We start from the raw sequence: 19,334 nt of genomic DNA on the forward strand, positions 1-19,334 counted from the left end.
ATTCACATTGACGACCGGCGGGCGAGGGTCTTGTTCATTCACATTGTCGACCGGCGGGGGAGGGTCTTGTACATTCACGTTGTCGACTGGCGGGCGAGGGTCTTGTACATTCACATTGTCGACCGGCGGGCGAGGGTCTTGTACATTCACATTGTCGACCGGCGGGTGAGGGTCTTGTACATTCACGTTGTCGACCGGCGGGCGAGGGTCTTGTACATTCACATTGTCAACCGGTGGGCGAGGGTCTTGTACATTGACATTGTCGACCGGCGGGCGAGGGTCTTGTACATTCACATTGTCGACCGGCGGGCGAGGGTCTTGCACATTGACATTGTCGACAGGCGGGCGAGGGTCTTGCACATTCACATTGTCGACTGGTGGGCGAGGGTCTTGTACATTCCCATTGTCGACCGGCGGGCGAGGGTCTTGCACATTCCCATTGTCGACCGGCGGGCGAGGGTCTTGCACATTCACATTGTCGACTGGCGGGCGAGGATCTTGCACGTTCACATTATTGACCGGCGGGCGAGGGTCTTGTACATTCACATTGTTGACAGGCGGGCGAGGGTCTTGCACATTCACATTGTCGACTGGCGGGCGAGGGTCTTGTAAATTCCCATTGTCGACCGGCGGGCGAGGGTCTTGCACATTCTCATTGTCGACCGGCGGGCGAGGGTCTTGCACATTCACATTGTCGATTGGCGGGCGAGGGTCTTGCACATTCACATTGTTGACCGGCGGGCGAGGGTCTTGTACATTCACGACAGGCGGGCGAGGGTCTTGCACATTCACATTGTCGACTGGCGGGAGAGGGTCTTGTACATTCCCATTGTCGACCGGCGGGCGAGGGTCTTGCACATTCACATTGTTGACCGGCGGGCGAGGGTCTTGCACATTCACATTGTCGACCGGCGGGCGAGGGTCTAGTACATTCGTATTGTCGGACGGCAGCGGAGGGACTTGTCGTTTATCAATGGCCGCTCCATAGACCTGTGCAGTCACAGTCATCATAACCAACACTAGGTGAAGCTTAAGAGAAAAAGGCCCCATCCTGAAACGTAATAAAAAGATGAAAGAAACATTCGAGTAAGAATGTTATAATAACAACGACAGTAAAAGTAAACCGTGTCACCGAGAAAAATCTCCAAACTTGAACGAAATCGAGAGAAAAACAAAACAAAGTGTAGACAAATTTGGTGTGATTTGAAAAGTTGCAAAATTACAGATTGCGTATATGGTAATAAAACTGATTTTTTTTCACCGGCACAATGCAAACACTCAATACTCTTAGCGCAATTGAACTTAAAGTTGATGATAGTATCATAAAACCATCTGATACTATCCGAAACTTAGGCATCATATTGGACTCTCGTACAATGACTCCGCATATTAACAGTATGATATCATCCATCAGCTTTCAACTTCGCAACATACGCCGCATTTAACGTTTTCTTGACCATGAACACACTCCATGCTGTTGTCAGAGCTCTTGTTCTATCGCGTTTTGATTATGGTAATGCCCTCTTATATCGAGCCAAATCTAAAGATCTGCAGTCACTCCAACACAAGGCTGTCAAGTTGATTTCCTCTGCCCCAATATGCGATAGTCCATCTCCACTTACGCATAAACTGCATTGGTTGCCCTTAAGAGAACGTATCAACTTCAAAGTTTGCCTCTACATCTTCAAATGCCTGGAAGGATCCGTACCTCAATACCCCATTCCGGACTGGTCACAAGATCATCAATGGACAAAACTCAAATCACTTCTCATGTTGGCAGAATTCAAATTGGCGACAGAGCATTCCAAGCCGCTGCACCGGCACCGTGGAACTGCCTCCCACGTAACATGCGTAACATCAGGGATGGAGGCACGCTCAATCACAAGCTTCAAGAAACTGTAAAATCTCACTATTATGCTTATTAATTTTGTGCTTTGTTCAGACTTGCAAGTCAACCTGGGTTGAGTTAAACGAGATCTGCTCAAAACTAGCCATCAAGTTGGTTAAATCAAACAACGAAAACTTTGCGTATGCCATAAAGGCAGGTAAAACTGTAATGGTTTGTCACAAAGTAATTTATCAGTTTAATTCTAATTTTGTAATACTCTGGGAAAGTAATGCACTTAAAATGTCCGCCCGGTATTATTCAGATTAGATGATCTTGAAATTTTTATATTTTAAATCGAGTTCAGATGCAAAAAGCGATATATCCATTTTTCTCGATTAGGCAAATATAAGTCGTCAAATAAAAAATACAGTTAATGTTGTTTTTAATCATACTTTCAAAAAGCGTACATTGGATTCTTTTAATTTAGGATTAGTTGTAATAAAGAGCATCTGTACTACATCCATAAGCAATTTACTGTCTATTCTGAGGTGGTACATGTAGGCAGAGAGGTAGTGGAGTTCTGCGCGCCTCGATGTCGGAGCTGCGCGTCTCCGTATTTGTGCTACAAGCCTCTGTTCGCTGTTTGGACATCACAATCCGAGAGAACTATCAAGTTTTATGTTAGCGTTATAGGGTAAATGTTGATAACCCTAACTCAAAAAGCTTCATAAAAGGTTACCAATATTGTATATAAATTGAAAAAGTAAATTAAATAAGTAAGTAAAATATGAATATAGTTTTACATGGCAATAACCTACCTGGTGTATGGATTTCTGCAATTGTATGAGTCCCAAGATACTGGATCTTCTGTCTGCAGTGCATGAGGATAGCTAGTCGGTGGCGGATATGATGTGTTTTTCTGTTAGTTGTTTTGCTTGTGATTGTCTATATGCTGCAATCATAGTAAAAGGGACGTTTCTATTTTTGTATATGTGTCCTGCTACCACAAAATGAGTTTAAAGTCGCAAGTCACAGACATAATATTGGCTTGAACATGTGTGTGTGCGACACAGAACACCGACGCAGCAGCCAGGACTTCTCGAAACCACCAACTCGCGACTATTTGCTCATTTCGTGGTATCAGGTCGCATATTACCAGCAGATACTTTCCTTTATATGGGGAATGTGCCTACTGGAATCTGAAATGATGACGTTCGTTATAAATAAATAAAAACAAATTTTATGATTCATTTTATATACAATCATAAAGATGTAATAAAATGCTCTATGACCCAGTAAATATGCATGTAGTTCGAATTGGTAGTGAAATAGGTTTTGAGCATTGCAGTGATTTATAAATCGTCACCCTGCTTCGATAATTGCCGAAGTAATTTTTTGTAATTTTGAGAACACGTACAAAATATGGTTCAAGAATGCATCAGTTATACTTATTCACCTTATTCATTTCTGATTATTTAATTTCATTTGTCTCATTATCATTTGTTCAGTACAAAGATTGGTGAATAAATATGTTTAATTGCATGCTTGAACCATATGTTTACTTGTTCTTAAAATTACAAAAACTTTTCTAGAAAATATGCAGTGTGAGAAATACCAGGTTGTTTGATGGCATGTAAAACCTAGTCATTTTAAAGAAAGGTTGAACAATGATGGCGCTTTTTATCTAAAATCTTCGTTGCATCTTTACAAGGGGTAGAGACTTATAAAATGATATTAGAACATCAGCAAACAGACTACATGACAAGGGAATTTTCAGAAAACTTTTTATATTGAAATATAAGGTATAACTCATATTATTTGGCTAATTTAAATTTAATATATATGTAAATAGCGCCCTCAATTCGCACACAAATGTACAATTTATAGAATTAAAATTACCACAAAAAAGCAGAAAAAATGAATAATTTGATATAGAAACAAAAAACTATAATAAAAATTGCTACAAAATATATGTGTATATACAGTTTATTAGCCCAGCAAAGACAAAAACGTTTTTAAAACGCTTTAAATAAGATATATTTTGGGTTTTGGTTTAGGTAAAAACGTTTTAATAACATTAAAATGTCGGGTATATAAAGGTCCTGAAATCGTTTTAAAACGTTTTGTATGAAAACACACTACAACAATATTTTTAAAATGTTTTCGAAATGTCATTGTAAACTATTTTTGCAAACACTTTTGGCCAAATATTTTGTCAACACTTAAATAACATTATGTTAAAATATTTGCACCCAGCAAACACAGAAATGTTCTTAAAATGTTTTTACAAAACGTTTTAATAACATTTAAATGTCGGGTTATATAAAGGTCGTGAAAACATTTTAAAAACGTTATTGTAAATATTTTGGGCAAACATTTTTTTTTTAAATATTTTTTCAACCCCAAAATAACATTCTGTTTAGAATGGTTTGTACCAATTTTTCTAAAATGTTTTTGGAATGTTATTAAAACGTTTTTATACCCTTTATATAACCTAACATTTAAATGTTTTCTGTAAAACATTTGTGTTTGCTGTGCAGTAAATTACCAACAAATGTTATTTAATGTTATGAAAACGTTTTATACCATTAATGTACCCTTTATATAACCCGACATTTAAACGTTTTCTGACAACCTTTTATAACCTTTTGCGAATGATGTCGAAAACGTTTTGTGTTTGCTGGGAGTGTGCTAGCTGTTGGTATTATTCAGGTCTAGAATTGAACATTATAATAATTGTTAGAAAAATTAATAAATGATCACATCAAACAACCGTCTTTCGGTACTATTTTCTAACGGTCATTACACGGTATACAAATCGTGGGGAGAGTTCATGATCGTCATAAGTACAGTAGAATGTGATAGCTGCCTTATGTAAAACACTTATTATTTGCAGCACACCCCTCATTGTAAATTGTTGATTATCTATATTACTTTCCTGATGACCTCTAAGCTGGCTGGCTGGGGCTGGCTGGGGGTGGCTACGGGGCGTTATCTCAAGGACAATATTGTTCAAGGTTGCGCCGCAGGCTTACAAAGAAACAATAGCAATCAAGCTTAAACTTTAAATTAGCACCCGATAGAGGGCAGGGCCTGAAGAATGAGGGAAATTATGGGGTAAATATTTAACGGAATAAACTGCATAATCATATTATTTAGATTTATTCCGTTAAAAATCTTATTTTAACTTATCAAATTACTAGTTTTTATATTCTATGGTGTCAATGTCGCACATTAATATGTGATCCTGTCTTCTGGAGTACAAGAGTATACTCTCACATGATACTTAATATGTGATCTTAATACAGTATCTCATATTAGTTTTCATGTTCTCCTACCCACTATGGGTGCTTTAATAGTATAATCTAGCTTAATCTAGCAGTTGTGTTTGTAATTGTAATTAGATACAGAGAGCTACTGAGACAGCGCCCCACCCCCCTCTGTGGTGGTTTCGTTATGTAGATGACACTGTAAACTTTTAAGTTTAAAAGAAAAGTTCTAAGTTCTTAAAGTTTTAAGTTCTTAAAAGTTTAAAAGTTTTAAGTTCTTAAAAGAAGTGTCGCTCTCACGAATTCACTGACCATCTCAATTCGCTGGATAAGGACATTCAATTTAAAAGTCACCATTTATCGCAAAAGTACACACACGGAGCAATATCTTAATTTCGCCTCGAATCACCCCATTGATCACAAACTTGGAGTCACCCGAACTTTGTACCATAGTGCCGATACCGTAGTCACCACCCACCAGGATCGCGAGGACGAGAAATCACACGTGAACAAGGCTTTAGCGAAATGTGGATACCCCAAATGGGCCCTCGATAAAGCCACTCACCCAAAAACTCACAAAACGAACGATGTGGGCGATAAACGCCCAAATAAAGGTCACGTAGTGCTTCTCTACATCAAAGGTACGTCTGCAGCCATTAGAAGGACTTTTAGTAATTACGGGGTTAGCGTGTTTTTTAAAACCACCCGCACACTAAGACAAATCCTTGTGTCACCTAAGGACAAGACAGATAAGACGGACATTACAGGTCCGTTATACTACATCCCATGCCAGGGCAAAACTGTAACCGGACAGTGCAAAGAAGCTTATCGGTGAAACCGAACGCTCTTTGAAAACACGGTTTTATGAACATAGGAGGCCTAGTAATACAGCATCTGAGGTCTCAAACCACATTCACATCGAGTCTCCTGGACACTCTGTGGACTTAGACAAAGTTCACACACTCGACAGGGACAGCAGGTGGTTCCAACGTGGAGTCAAAAAAGCAGTTCACATCAAAGCCAACCAACCAAAGACGGGGCCGATTCAAACTCTCAGAGGTGTACGAGTCTGTTATCAGGTCAAAGGTCAAAGAGATCACGACCTGATACAGTCACTCACTCGCTGATGAGAAAGATGGAGTACCATCTGAAAATTCCGAGGCAGGAATTAAATCAAAATCATGCAATTAGTAATAAAACATTATTTTAAATATTTATATATTAATTTTCTCTGAGGATCTGCAGCAAATTGATTGATCTGATTATATTTTTGTCGGTGTGGTGGTGTGGCTAGTGATCAGGTAATGACGACGACGACGATGATGTTGATGACGATGACAGATGATGATGATGATAATTAATACACAAACGAAAAAGAGGAACAAACATGCCTAGCATGTAATTCTATTTTAACACGGAAAGGTCAAATGACCTCTTGTCTTCTTGTAGATTATGCATATCTCTTTATTGTAAAAGTCGGTTTGGCCATGAAGAAAAAAAATGTTACATGCTGTTTGAATTATAAAGATATAGTTGATTGACCTTATAATGTTTGTGCACTCACGTATTTGGGTATAAACACATCATACTCCACAACTCGAGGTCTGCTCTAACATCGTCACCGGAAGTGAAATAACTTCCCGCCAGTCATCAGCTGTTGGATCATCACAACAACACTAAGCTTTGATAAAGTCAGTGGCTCACTGACGAAACTGTCAGCAAGAAAAACTAGTAAGTTTTCTTCAAACTGGTTTTGACAAAAGAAAAACTCTCTTAATCCCGTTGATATTGTTATATAAGTTTATTTTTCTCATCTTCTCCACTCGCCGCCGTATAAAGGTAAGTAGACGACATCCACGTTCTGAAACAAGGAAAAAATTCTAATTGACAAATAAACTGGGCTCAAAAAGAAACTTATAATTTTTTCACAAGGTCATATCTTAAAATCCTCTCCATAAAAATGAACAAAATTTACATATAGGATTACTTCAATACTCAAATACATGTCAGTAACCAAGCAGTTGTCCAACTGACACAACAGCAAAATGGAATGACACGGAACAGCTTCCTGGCAGGCGAATAATTGGCACCCAGCAAAAGAAATCTGTGAGAATGCGTACACGTACACAGGCGATAATTTCCAAAGAGTATGTGGAATAATGTGGAATGGGGCTGCTTCTGCTTTTCACACATCTTCAAGAAACAGGTCATGTTCCACACAATTCCAATTACTCATAGATTTCTTGTGTTGGGTGCCAATTAGTAAGCTGTGAATGTGGTCCAGGAAGCTGTTCCACGTCAGTGCATTTTGCTGTTGTGTCAGTTGGGCAATTGTTGAGTTACTGACCAGTGTTTAGAGTAGAGCATTGAAGTAATCCTGTGTGCAATTTTGGGTCATTTTTATAGACAGGATGTTAAGATATGACCATCTGAAAAATTATAAGTTTCTTTTTGAGCTCAGTTTGTGATCAAAATAGCCTTTACATTTTACGCCAGCATGCTCCCATTTAGGCAAAATATTTGGCTAAATTCAGGCTTTGATTACCAGTAATTATAAACGGGAGGTTGCATTATATAGCGTCACCCTCATAACCAAAGTGCCTAAGTCATTATTACATGTTTCTCATTTCCAATTTTGATTTTCTGAGTAATAAACCCATAATTAATCAAATTTCCAGGTTCATTCTTCATTATCTTGTGGAATACATCAAAAGAGATGAATTCTACAAGTTAATGAAGAATGCGGCTGGAAATTTGATTAATTATGGGTTTATTACTTGGAAAATCAAAATTGTAAATGAGAAACATGTAATAATGACTTAGGCACTTTGGTTATGAGGGTGACGATTAGACAAACGGCAGCTGTCTTCGTAAAATGGTATATATGACCAGTGGCGTAGCGAGGGGGATGGGTGGGGCACGTAGCCAGCACTTTTTCAAAGGGTGACCAAAGATGGGTCAAGCCAACCTTTAGGGGGGGGGCAGCCTTTGACGAAAATGGTCAAAAATAGGCTAGAAAGTAATAAAAGGGCTACAAATCTTACATATCGTGGCGGCCAGCAAGGAGGGGGAGACAAGGGGTGGGGCGAGACTTCTCGAAGGGGGGGCAATTGCCTCCCTTTGCCCACTGGCTACCGACGTCTTTTTGTGCATTTTTCAGTTGCGTCAGACGTGATGCAGGCGCCGTATTTAGCATTAGCTTTGGACATTTAATTATTTTCTTTATTTTCCACCCGACTTACCCTGGTGTAACAATTAAATATCCAAAGATAACGCTGAATACGGCGCCTCCGCCTAATGTTCAGTTATTCGCAGCCATTTCGTGGTCTCTGTCTTGATTTTCCGCTTCAGTTGTTAGTTTTGTTCAAGGTGTTGTTCGACGCTTTAGATGCTGCGGAAAATTGTTGCCGCTACGGAAGTTGGCGGAAAAGTAGCCGCCAGCTGCGTCTGTCACAACGGAAATACACCCGCAAGACGTCGGACTATGCGATGGCTATGATAACTACCTGCCTATTGGTCAAAACGAAGTTTTCATTATCAATTGGACCAATCAGTAACATTGTTAGAATAATTTCACCACACACAAAATTGAGGTGAATTATTTGCAAAGCTCCATTCTGATTGGTGATTAAAATGAAAATATCATGTAATTGACCAATCAGAGAGAATGTTAGATCGGCAGGTAGTGCTCTGGGGTTAATATGTTTTCAAAACTGGGTGAAAATACATATTTTAACAACTGGTAATTCAACAAGAAGGGACAATTTAATGATTTTTTTCGTTTAACTTTTAATATTTATTACACTTTCTTGTAAACAGGGAGTCCAAAAAAGGGTGACATATACAATTATTTAATGTTAACAAATATAAATTTCCTTTTCATGATACCCTCTCCTAGTAATCTTATGAATGTCAAGTTCGAAACTTGTGAACCTATCCGCATTCCACGCATTCCTGAGCAAGCTCTTTATCATACCTGACATAATACAACACGTGCTTTATTCCCACCGTCCATTAAACTTGATCTCCTAAGTTGCATTTATGATACGGAATTAAAACTTAAGGGGGCAAAATTTGGTGCCTATTTTTGCATTTTTCTCAAAAATTATAGAGCATTGATGACAAGTAAGATATGTATATTATAGGGGCAAGGACTACAACTACTTCACTGGAAATTTTATTTCAGCACAGACAACAGTTGTGGAGTTACAGTCAAAAATGAGGGAAAACCAATGTGTGATCAATAAATCAATAACTACTTGCCTTGAGTTGCTGAATTTTCAGTGCAGTAGTTGTAGTCCTTGCCCCTATAATATACATATCTTACTTGTCACCAATGCGCTATAATATTTGAGAAAAATACAAAAATAGGCAAAAAATTGGCCAAGGGTGTACTACCCCCTTAAGAGACAATTACAGAAATAATTACTAAAGAATATCTTTTTGTTGTACCACCGCAAAATGCGTTTTATTTTCTACATGTAATCTTTTTTGGGACACTCACAAAAGTTTAACATTGTCAAAGATTACCCGTACTACTTTAAACCAATAACCAATATCTGTGTACGTGTAATCATAGCTGCCGCCAATATCGACTATTAATATTTTTTGTCTTTTTGAATTACGCTTACGTTACGGAATTTGGAGTTAGTGGAGAGTTTGCGAGTTATTATATCAAGATCTGTTAAAGAATAAATGTTATTTTTTGATATTATATTGTGACCTATATTAATCTATATTAAGTTCTACAAATTTAAGTTTAAACCTCGTGTCACTTTGAGTTTGGTAGTGACGTCAAATGCATATATGTATGTGAGAGAGTGTTGCGATTGTGCCGCCTTTTACACGCGATCGTATTATGCAGTGATTTTGAAAACCGACGTCCACGTTTCAAGGCTACGCAGCCAAAAATGCGCAGTGACATCACTACCAAACTCAAAGCGACACTACAACCCATTCCAGAAAAATACAGCTCTAATTTTTTTAGATTAAAAAATATTATCTTATACTTCTGCCAAATAAAACACAGCTCAATCCTCATTATTCATTTATATATTAGTACTAACTGGTAATCAAACTTTTTCTTATATCTTCAGTTATCACTAGTAAATGATTAGGATTGAGTTATGTTTTTTATTTGGTAGAACTTGATAATATTTTTTAATCCCAGAAAAATTAGTGCTGTATTTGTCTGAAATGGGGAGTATATTATAACAGTGCAGTATGTTTATTATAGTTGACGAATCTATACTATAAACCGTTCATATGCATGTTTAACCTATAGAGTGCCTTAAGCGATTCGCTGATCGCCGGTAGCGATTAACAGTCTGAGAGATGACCGTATTTGCCGTAACCGGTTAGGCTTAGGGTTAAGGTTAGAGTTAGGGTATGCTAATTGGTTCCGGCAAATACGGTCAGCGACTCCCTCTTAAGGCAAAACCGGCATTACACTGCTAAAAAATGGATGCGGACGCGCACGGTTTATAGTATTTAGTGATACGTCAGTATGCGGTAATTACGACAAAATTTATTGAAATGGTCCATATGGTCGTATTTTCATTTCTGTTCGTCTCAAGGAGTATTTATTCCCTTTCCAAGCATCCCACTTCACCAATTTAGCTGTTTGATCTTGGGCTCCGTGCAGGTACGGTCCATTTAAATCGGATTGGGTACAGGCGTTAAACCAGAAGGCACTTTCACGTACAACTGCACAATTAGTGCCATAGAGGTCATTGTCAGCATCCTTGGTTGTGAACGCCATATCAGCATGATAAGTCAGTGAATCACCTGTAAAGATATCACGACAACTTATTTATATCTTTATTTAGTTTCATTCTTTAGCAATGCGTTACTTGATTATTATGTGCATTCATGGCGGGATGACGGAGGTCACGACCCTCTTACGTGTCCCTATTCCACTTTTTTCCATTGCAATAATTGCGCTGTGCATCTTCCATTTTAGCCCTAAAAAAACCTGATTTGGGACGGAATAGGGTACAATAACAACATTTTGCGCGCTTTGGCGCGGACTGGTCCATCAAATAGCACAATCCAGCTTCATTTTGGTTTAAATACCGCGCAAATGTCACAGTAGAACAGGCATAAAATATGCTCTTCCACCCTAAATTCTAATGCTTCCGCCACCACTGAGTGCACAGTTGATATTCGGACCATTCTTGGAATTACATATTATATTTGGAATTTCTGGGTCTGAATTGAATGTCATACACGTTCTACATGTGAAAGATACCATCACAGTCAACAACAGTGGCGTACCGATCGGGGTTATATAAACGTAGGGCCTGCCTATTGGATTTTGACCTTTTATTTTTATAATAAATATAATATAATAATAAATAATATTTATTATAACTAGAGAACTATACGTCAAAAATTGGTCAAACTATTTATACTTTGTTGAGAAATGCTTTGGTGTGGAGTTGAACAATATTTGACCAATATGTCCTTTTTACCGCATTGACCTTGACCTATTTTGCGATGTGTCTTATGCAACGATCCATTCCTTGATGGTGCAAACAATTAAGTTGGATTTTTATTTGCAAGACAAACTTCAGAAATCGAGACCATTTTGGTTAAAGTCGGAGGATTCTTAGCTTTTGACCACCTGTGGACCCCAACATGTGACCCCAAGGAGCCCCAAATACGATCTGTGACCTTTTTGTTTACTCTAATGTAAAAGAGTGAATTTCTAATCTTTCAAGGAGTTGAACGAAGGACAACCCGTTTTTGAGTGGAAACCCACTCTAAAATGAAAGAAAGTATATTTTCTATAGGCAATATTCACTCTTTTGAGAGTATACAGACTACTTTTGTCAATCGTTTTAGAGTGAAAATTTTCCACTCAAAAAGGGGTTGTCCTGCATTTCACTCTTTCACTCTTTTTTTCCACTCAGAGTACATTTAGAGTGTATAATTCTAGAACCATATGTCGCAGATATGCCAAACTATACTTTTCCTGAATCGAGAGGGATCATAGAAATACGTTGATGTGGTGTTAAACATTTTAATGTGCTCTCACGTCTAGTTACGACACTGGGATAAACTGGAGTGCTGGCAAATTTTACTAACTCACAGTGGCATAGCGACGGGGGGGGGAGGCGCACGTGCGCTGGGCGCCACCTTTAGGGCGCCGAATTGACGTCAGCGTCGATTCTGCGCCCCTCCAAGCGACATTTTGTTTCAAGAATTGGGGAGGGGCAATATTATGTATCCTTAGCCCTGGGCGCCACAACCAATAGCTACGCCACTGCCAACTCGTTTGCAGTGTATACGGGTAATGGGGCATTGTCTTACCTGCTGTACCACTGTAAGTCCCTAAAGACAACTTGTAATTAGTGTCCTCACCGCTGACCCGGAAGTGATCATATTCAGATATCGTGTCTCTCCTCGAAGTCTTCCAAATCTACACGCAGCTCATAACGTTCCTGGTTGGTAATCAGAAAGATATACTTGTTGCCTAGCCAATAATCGCTACCTATAATAGCCAAAGCCTTCACGGTATTCGTCCCAGCCACGATAGAAATCGACGGAATTGTCCTCCCTTTTTTGAAATATCTGAAAAACAAAAATGCGCACCTGTTATTGTTTTTAATTTAATTATGTAAACCGTATTCGCCTATTTGCATGTCTGCAATCATATATAGATTGAATACAATACCGCTCTTTGCAAAGATACAAATCATATAGGTGCGAGTGATCAACATGATAGGAATATTCTATAGATCTTTATCCCTGTTCTTCGAGGTACCGCTTGAACGTACTAGTGCAGCGTGATATAATCAAAAATTGTTTGTACCTATTGATATGGTATAGTTAATCTGATAATTACGTCACTTCGACAGCGAATATATCCACCGAATTATATATCATCATTTCATTTGCCAGTAAGAAACATTAAACATGCAACAAAAGCACGTACAATTATTACACAATCGATTAATTAAAAACAATTGCAATTTGCAAAGAGAAGAGTTGATCAGCAATTAAGCAGGACTTATTAAACGACAAGACCCCCAGTCCATGATGAGGAATTCAAAATCCAATCCGAATTTCCATAATAATTGTAACGGCCAAAAATAATTTGCATCTGCATTATTGACTATAGTTGGTTCCTTTTTAGATATTGATAAAGACATATAATTTTGTGTATTTGTCTATTCATTTTAAACAAAAACCAACCAGAAAGGATATGTCACTTTCCTGGATTGACATATCAAATGAATTCCAGAAACACTAAATTAATGGCTCTTTACGCGCAATTCATTGTCCAAAGTTGTCTTGTCCCCGCTCTCAACACACACACAGAGATCATTATCGATGTCTCTAAACTGACTAAAATGAGTAGATAAGGTTCTAGTATGGGATCCAGAATGTTCACTTATTTGTGTACGTTTCAACATTACCTGTTATCTTTATCAACACTTGGGTAGTGACTGCTATTGGCAACCGATGCTAGAAGTAGTTCCGTCGGTTGCCAATAGCAGTCACAACCCATCAAGTGTTGATAAAAACAACAGGTGTTGTTGAAACGTACACAAGTAAGTGAATAGTCTGGATCAGATACTAAGAACCTTATCTACTGAGTTTACTTTACCGATCCTGATGAATTTGTTCATTCATGACTAAAATGAATTTGAAACCACTTTTGTTTTGCACAAAATTACTTTTTTTGACAAGATTGACAAAATGTTGACGTCGTTTTGTTACAGGTTTAGCGCGTAAAGAAAAACACTGTTACTAAAAATGCCAAAAGTGTATTTATGTTATCAAGCAATATGCTACTAATCTAAATCCGTTGGGGTGTGATAGTTCACCTTATAATTTTCACTCTTTTTCGCGTGTAGCTAGGTTATTTTTTATGATAATATAGACTTACAATTTTTGTAACGTTGGGCAAATAGCATAGCGGTAACATCGTTCATTTTTACTAATCAAATTCAATCCCCAATTGTTTATTCTTATGTGAAAATGTACATATTGCACAAATATATGTTGAGCACCTTTTTCCTGGAAAAGCGCCAAAAACGCACCTCGGGGACACAATATTCATGCGGCATTCAACGTCCGGGAGTGTTGCCGTCTCAATGTCTGTTTTGCTTACGATATTGGCTGTTGCCGCATTGAAATGACGTAGGCCACCATTGTCTGGAAAAATAAATTAAGCCGCTTCTTTGTCGGGCACCATTAATTGCTTTCTAATGATTTTTGGCCTCAATATTATGTCATTTTATCACAGTCGTTTGTTCATGGAATCGTGTGACACAATTTGTTGTCAAAAACTAAGGGACGCACCATTAGATTCTCAGGGGGGGCATGGGAGTTTGGGTCAGGCAGATTTTTTTTTTTCGCCGCCGAAGGCGGCGAATTTTTTTTTTTTTTTTTTTTTAAGAGGACCAAATTTTTTTTTTTGCCGCCTTCGGCGGCGAAGTTTTTTTTTCAATTTTTTAATGTACATTTTTATACAAAGTTGGGTGGGGGAAATTTTTTTTTTTTTACTCATCAGTGAGGCAAAGTTTTTTTTTTTTTCTCACTAGTGGGCAAAGTTTTTTTTTTTTTTTCTCACTAGTGGGCAAAGTTTTTTTTTTCAAAAACTCCCATGCCCCCTGGAAATCTAATGGTGCGCCCCTAAGTTGTCGCTTGGTCAAGTAAAACAACAACTCAAACAAACACACTTACACAAACAAAATAAACACCATATCATACAAAACAAAAACACAACCCTTACCGTCCACCCCCCTCCGTCGGATTCCATATCACAATATACAAGGAGAGGCCCGTCATTGCCAAATGGATAGATGGTATATTTGCCACTTTTGCTGTGCCCTTGTTGAAAAAGGTCATAGCAGTCTTGAGGTTGCTCCTTTTCTTCTTGTCCGCAAGTTTCTGTTTGAAAATGCAAATGTTAATAAAGTTATAACTATTGTTGCCCAAAATAGTAGGATTTTCAGTGATGACACCGGTGTTGCCAAAATTTCAAAATTAAAAAAAAACATTTCAGCAAAAATTTGGTGTTTTTTCCCAGATTTTACAATTTTTTCAGCTTTTGTTAGTAATTTTCCTCTTTGTGGCCTCTCACACCACACCCGTGGAAAGAAAAAGTCCAAGTTAAGACCCATATCCCCAACCCCCACCACCGCTGCCACACTGTCCTTGAATACAAGTTCCTATTGTAGCCTGTGTCCAATAATTAAAATACTAACTAACTAACTAACTAACTAACTAACTAACTAAATCAATCAATCAATCAATCAATAAATAAATAAATAAAATCAACCAATCGATCAATTAATCAATCAATCAATACCGGGCAATTTGCATAAAAATTACATCTTTGTACGAAATAACAAAAATGATCAAATCTGTACTATTACAATTATCGCATTTACATATGATGGCCCAAAAATTGTAAAATTATGTTGAAAACGTACCCTTTATTTTGCAATCGCAAATAAGATCAACGAGAGTTTCGACTGGTCCTTCTTCAACGAGATCTTCAAGAGCACGTATGTGTTCCTGAGGAAGGAAAAACGACAAATATGTACAAAAAATATAGAAGGTGAATTCCTTTGGACTCGCAACTTTTTATAAACCTCCTCCTTACATCATCAAGGGGATAGTCCACGGACATCCGATAAACCCTCAGGGACAAAGTAAATTGGTTTGTGACATAAAATGAAAGGCTACTGACTGTGGTGAAGCCTACTTAAGCGAGACCAAACAGTCCCCCAGTCATGGCTAAGTTAAACCACCACCGTAGACCTAGCTCAAGTAAAGTCCAGATTTGACCTTCAAAACATCGGAACAGAGAAGGTTGCGATCTTCGACAAAGAAGAAACATCATACTGCAGTTACTGTCCGTTTTCCTATACACAATACACAGTGCTCTCACCATTGAGCTGTGACCTGTACAAATCGTGCCATGTTAGAAGTATAGGCATTTGCCTAGTTAACGTCAATGTGTGAAAAACCGGCCAATATTAAAAGTACTCTCAAAAACTATTATATTTCTCTAACATGACCTAAAATTACAGCTAGGTTAGATGTTCAGAAATTTGGTACTTTGGTAAAATAGTGAGTGAGGGCAAGGCATAGCTAGCCAACTCCCGTGTTAATTGAATGGAGATTTGACCGACAATTTTGGTAAACGGACCGCTCACTTCTGAAGAATGCCACACGAAAACGGTACAAGCTACATTTAAAGTACTCTCTGTTCGATCGTCATGATGAGTTTCTTATATACTATGCCGAAATTGGGTCATCACTTTCTACATTTTTTCTAAACATACTGTTTTAATAAGATTTTTTTCTTAAAATGCATGTAACTAAAATTATTGTTTAGAGCGTGATGAAATAAAACATCACGATTTTCATCACAAAACAAATATAATGCATAAGAAATCGTTTGTTTTAGAGCGTGATGATGATCACGAAACAAAGTAATACATAAGAAATCAATTTTTCGTGAGTGATGAAATAAATCATCACGATTTTCATCACGAAACAAAGTAATACATAAGAAATCGTTTGTTTTAGAGCGTGATGAAATAAAACATCACGATTTTCATCACAAAACAAAGTAATAGGCCTACAAAAGAAATACATTTTCGAGAGTGATTAAATCATGGAAGAAAGAGATAAGAAGGAACCACAACGAACACATTCACTTTGTCCACTCCCTTTACCGACATTTAATTGACATTGTTATTCATGAGGATTTACTTTGATCAATACCCCGCGTTAAATAGGTGATTGGTATTGTACTCTATGTATTTGCATGTCTTCTGGAGCGTGTCTGAAGGATGATTTGAACTAATGACCTTCCGTGCAAGCACTCTATAGGATTTTCTCTGGTGACGTGATCATCGGTCATTGATGGCCTACATCTTTTTTTTTTTTTCGCCCAATTTTCCCGAACTTTGATGACTTTTTTCTCAGAGTTGGCAGTCTTTGGCACTGAAACGAGTTAGCTAGTTACGATTATACACATATAAACTATTAAATTAAACATGTTTCATGTACCGGACTCAACCGGAACATTGTGCATTATTTAAGAACATTTTTCATCTATTTTTCATCGAAAAAGTCACCAAAATCTTACCTTATTTGCTAAAGATGAAACTCAGCAAATAAACGGCCGATTTTGATGACTTTTTCGATGTGTTAAAGGACATTTTCTACACAACACGATCAAGAAAACAGTTTGACTGTAGATCCCAAAACAAAGCTACTATACATGTTCAGAGCATCAGTGAAATTCCACAATCTTACTTCTGGGTAGCGTTTGTTTGTTCTTGGATGGGTTTGTTATAGTTTTTTCAGTAATGATTTCGCCAAGCATCGATCGCGGTAAATGGATCATACATGAAAGTAAGTACCATTGATAGCTTTTCTTTTCATGCGTCAATGGATAAGCGGATTAAAACTTGGCCGATCGAAGTCGTTGTGGTTCCTTCTCATCTCTTTCTTCCATGTTTGAACTAATGACTTTTCGTGCAAGCACTCTATATTCGGGATCACAGCGGCCTTCGCCGTCCAGCCAAAGTGTTTTTAAAATGCATAAAAGCAACTTGGTTTTAATGCTAATTATTGCATGTTCCAAGGAAGTCTGATTATCATTATGAAATAGCCGAGTGGGCGGGTTTTCGCTGAAATATTTTTTGTGTAAAAACTGCAGCATTCTATTTATAAAGGAATATATGAATATTAACTGCACAACATGTAGAACGATTCGTGATACCCAATTGTGGTACAGTTGGTGTTGTTTAGCAGGGGGAGAATTTTATTTCAATTTTATATACGTCAAAATATTTTTTGAATTTACTGAAAATAAACGCTCAAAAATGATGAAAAATCTAATGTAATTTTTACATAGAACCCCGATAAAGATTACTGTGTCGTTTTTATGGTAATCTAATCTTCTATTTTCTAAAAAACATCTTGTGGGCTCTATGTGAAAATCTTGAATAAACTGGGGGAAAACCCAACGTCTATACTCCGGGGACTATAGGCCTACAAGAAAATGGCAGATTCCCTATAGGCCTACATTGTACGGACCGATATATCAATACCATGCACGATGCAGTCAAAGGTTGTCAGAAAATGTTTAAATGTCGGGTTATATAAAGGGTATACAGACGATATATAAAACGTTTTTCATAACATTCAAAAATATTCTAACATTATGTTATTTAAGTGTTGACAAAATATTTCACAAAAGAAATGTTTGGAAATTTTTATTAAAAATAACATTTTGAAAACATTTTAAAAATATTGTTGTTGTGTGTTTTCATAACAAAACATTTTAAAACGTTTTAATGACTTTGATATAATCCGACATTTAAAGGGGCATTTCGTGATCCACAGCATCATCTCCCCCACTTTTTTCAAAAAAAGTTGAGACTTTTACATAATGTTTATGTACAAAACAAGAAGAGTCTTTCAAAAAAGACACAGTTCACGGATCAGGTGTATAGAAATTTGTTCTTCCATTTTCATATCTAACCTACTCTGCACTGATCTTGCAATAAATTAGTGATTTGAGGCATAATGACTCCTACATCCTGACTCTGGCTATAAACTAGAGCTCCATCCAACAAGAAACTCATTTCACAATTATAGGCTTATTGAAATTCAATTAATATACCATGCTGATAATAACCTTGGCCCAATAATTATTTGGGATCCAATTAAGATAAGCAAACATTACTGGGTAGATAACAGGAATTAAGTTTTGTCAGTTGGAAGGAATTGAGTAAATCGCCTGTATCAAAATAGCAGTGTATTTTTCATATATGCAGTAATATGCTCAGCCTTATCACAAAATAAACAATAGCATTGACCTTACCCACCAATCAGTAAAGCCTATTATAATCATGTGATGGCTCAATCCAATAGTAAACATGCTTAGAAAAAAGGCAAAAAAATAGTCCTGGCTGCCATTGTCTCAATACAAGATAAGATGTGCTAAAAAGTCCTTGTCATGTGGGACAGGATTAGATAAAGGGATACAAACCTGGGTATGAGGCATTAGGAATTATTTCCTAGCCTCATAATCACAAGGTTGATGGGCTACAATAGATATTCAAGACACAGTGTATGTAAGGGATAAACTGTGCATATGAGATATGGGTTCAAGTGGGGGAAATGTTCACTGCCGTGAACAAAAATTCTTGCAGATTAATTCGTTTAGCAAAGATATGAATTTCATTCTGGTATAC

The 19,334-nt window shown here is 37.5% G+C and overlaps 1 long non-coding RNA gene across 1 annotated transcript; it reads right to left on the reverse strand.

Moving 5' to 3' along the window:
- Positions 1–9,729: 9,729 nt before the first annotated feature.
- Positions 9,730–15,631, reverse strand: LOC140162855 (uncharacterized). The gene is made up of 4 exons (XR_011860363.1): positions 15,546–15,631; positions 14,843–15,000; positions 12,412–12,672; positions 9,730–10,884 (listed from the first exon to the last, which is right to left on the reverse strand). It is a non-coding gene; the product is annotated as an uncharacterized lncRNA (long non-coding RNA).
- Between the last annotated feature and the right edge of the window lie 3,703 nt (positions 15,632–19,334).

The sequence above is a fragment of the Amphiura filiformis genome, chromosome 10 (assembly GCF_039555335.1).
Source record: "Amphiura filiformis chromosome 10, Afil_fr2py, whole genome shotgun sequence".
NCBI lineage: Eukaryota > Metazoa > Echinodermata > Ophiuroidea > Amphilepidida > Amphiuridae > Amphiura > Amphiura filiformis.